The 2,746-nt window shown below is 44.8% G+C and overlaps 1 pseudogene; it reads right to left on the minus strand.

Moving 5' to 3' along the window:
- Positions 1–1,050: 1,050 nt before the first annotated feature.
- LOC118621900 lies at positions 1,051–2,234 on the minus strand (annotated as a pseudogene).
- Positions 2,235–2,746: the final 512 nt, after the last annotated feature.

Genomic DNA, 2,746 nt, shown 5'->3' on the forward strand with positions numbered 1-2,746 from the left:
AAAAGGAGAATTATCTGTAACAAAAATAAATAACTAATTAATAGGAAGGAAGGAAGGAAGGAAGGAAGGAAGGAAGGAAGGAAGGAAGGAAGAAAGAAAGAGAGAAAGAGAGAAAGAGAGAAGGAGAGAAAGAGAGAAAGAGAGAGAGAGAAAGAAAGAAAGAAAAGAAAGAAAGAAAGGAAAGAAGGAAGGAAGGAAGGAAGGAAGGAAGGAAGGAAGGAAGGAAGGAAGGAAGGAAGGAAGGAAGGAAGGAAGGAAGGAGGAAGGAAGGAAGGAAGGAAGGAAAGAAAGAAAGAAAGAAAGAAAGGAAGAGAGAAAGAGAGAAAGAAACAGAAAGAAAATGTAAAACGAGTTGGTATGTCATAGTCCATGGATTTTTAAATAAAAATATCAGCATTGCGGCATGGAGGAAGCAAAACATCTACCTTTATAGACACACACAAAAAAGTATATTTACTCTGAAATTTACTGGGTTTTAACCCTTATTAAATACCATGTTTTTTAAGATTCATTAATTTTAGTTTCTGCCGCTCATTCTCTTTTGAATTTTACATGAAAATTAATCATCTTTCTTAATAGTATTACAATGGCCCTGGCCAGTTTGGCTCAGCGGTTAGAGCGTCGGCCTGCGGTCCGGAGAGACTCGGGTTCGGTTCCCGCTAAGGGCATGTACCTCGGTTGCAGTTTGTCCCTGGCCCTGGTTGGTCGTGCGGGTGGCAGCCACTCGATGTGTCCCTTTCACGTCGATGTTTCTCTCTCTCTCCCTTCCTCTCTCTCCCTCCCACCCTATCTGTACAAAAAATTAATAGTATTACAATGGCATCAAACATTTTGCTAAAATCTAAACATAATATTTATAGCAGTATTTAAAAATATATTTTTAGTGATTTTTTATTTTTTATATTTGAGTTCATTTAACTTTTAAAACACTATTACAGCAGAATATTAAAACAAAAACAATAGCAGGCAGCGAGCCTACTATGATTACAGTCCTTCGCTCATTCACTACTGGACATAAAATGCCAGCACAAGTGTTGCTCACTGGCCCCATTAAGAGGTCCGACACTGAACACCTCCCCTAGGATGACGTTCATCATCCTCAGATGCTTCTCCGTTGTAATGGTGCCGTCTTTCTTGATTCGGATCAAAGCCCACCAGTCCTACCTGGTCCATTTCATCAGTCTCTTCTACTCCATCCTTTCAGGTAGGCGTTTCTCCAGCAAAGAGAGTTTATCAGGAAGGAGAAAGCCGTTCTCAGGAAAGTTTACCTTACGTCCGCTGGTCAGGCGGCCCTTCTCATGTGGTCCGCGATGCACTGGCCTGCCTGCCTTTCGCACCCACGTGCTACCTCCATGCTTGACCATCTGACCTGGATGAGAGGTGCTGACTATGCCCGATTGTCCAGAGGAGCTGTTGGCTTCTGGAGCCACACAGTGCTTCAACCCGCGGTCTGTCCATACACACGCAAAGGTCTTCTCCTGGTCGAGTGAAAGCAACATGGTCCTTCTGATCTAAAGCAGTGATCATGTCTCCTGGCTCCAGTCTTGGTTCTTGGTTTCCTTCCCCGTGGAATGTTATCTTCTGACCATCTTCCATGCCTTTATCAATAGGAACTTCTAGAATCTTTCTCTCGAACTATCCTCCTTCCATTGCATCTTTTACGTCTGTCTTTAGGCCTGACCCGTTGCCCACGGCCCTGGCACTCCGTGAACACAGTCTGAATTTGCTGAACCTTTCCCGGTCCTATCTGATGAATTCTTAGTTGCTTTCCAGTACCTCGGCAATTGGGACAGCCCTCAGCTGCTCCTTTCTTACCAGCTGGGCCTTCACATTTGTCACAAATCACATTCTTTTGCAGAGCTGGTTTTCTTGTCACATCGTTATATAAATCGTCTAAGGTCACCGAGAGCTGATGCACAGCATTTTACCTCTCCTTTCTGTCTGCATCCTTCCTCCTCCTCCAGGAAACATATCAAAGGTGTCCATGGGGGAACCAAAACCACCACCTGCTCCTTCTTTAATTGCTCCTTCTCCTCCTTTGTCATAGAATTCCCTTTTCTTTGCATCAGAGAGCACTTCGTCAGCTTGAGAAATCTGTTTAAACTTCTCTCCTTCATTTGGATTCTTGGAAGGGCGGTACTTCAAGGCCAGCTTCTGTAAGCCTTTTTCAATTCTTCCTGGGTGGCATTGGGTTTGACCCCCAAAACATCAGAGTGAGTGGTTTCTTTCACCATTTTTGACAGCCGATGAGTGGGCGAGACAGGTGTGGGGGAGCCGCAAAGGGCACATTACTGCACAACTCAGAAAGCTCCTCCAGCTCTTACGGAGTGTTCTGGAAAGTTCCCTATTTTTGTGATTTTTTAGAGAGACAGAGCTAGAAACATCGATGTGAGAGAGAAACATGGATCGGCTGCCTCCTGCACGCCCCCTCCTGGGGATCAAGCCCCCAAACCAGGCATGTGCCCTGATCTGCAATCGAACCGGGACCTCTCAGACCATGGGATGACGCTCAGTCCACTGAGCCACACTGGCTGGGCTTGTAACGATTTTATTAAGATATAACTCACACAATTCACATACCATATAATCAATCATTTGAAGTGTGCAATTCAATGTTTTCTAATGTACTCAGGGATTTGTGCCGCTGTCACCTCTACAAATTTTGGAATATCTTTCTTCTCCCCAAAATAAACATCGTCCCTGTTAGTAGTCAGTCCCCACTCCCCTCCAGAACCCCCAGCCCTGG

This window comes from Molossus molossus, unplaced genomic scaffold (genome assembly GCF_014108415.1).
Source record: "Molossus molossus isolate mMolMol1 unplaced genomic scaffold, mMolMol1.p scaffold_m16_p_8, whole genome shotgun sequence".
In the NCBI taxonomy this organism is placed as follows: Eukaryota; Metazoa; Chordata; class Mammalia; order Chiroptera; family Molossidae; genus Molossus; species Molossus molossus.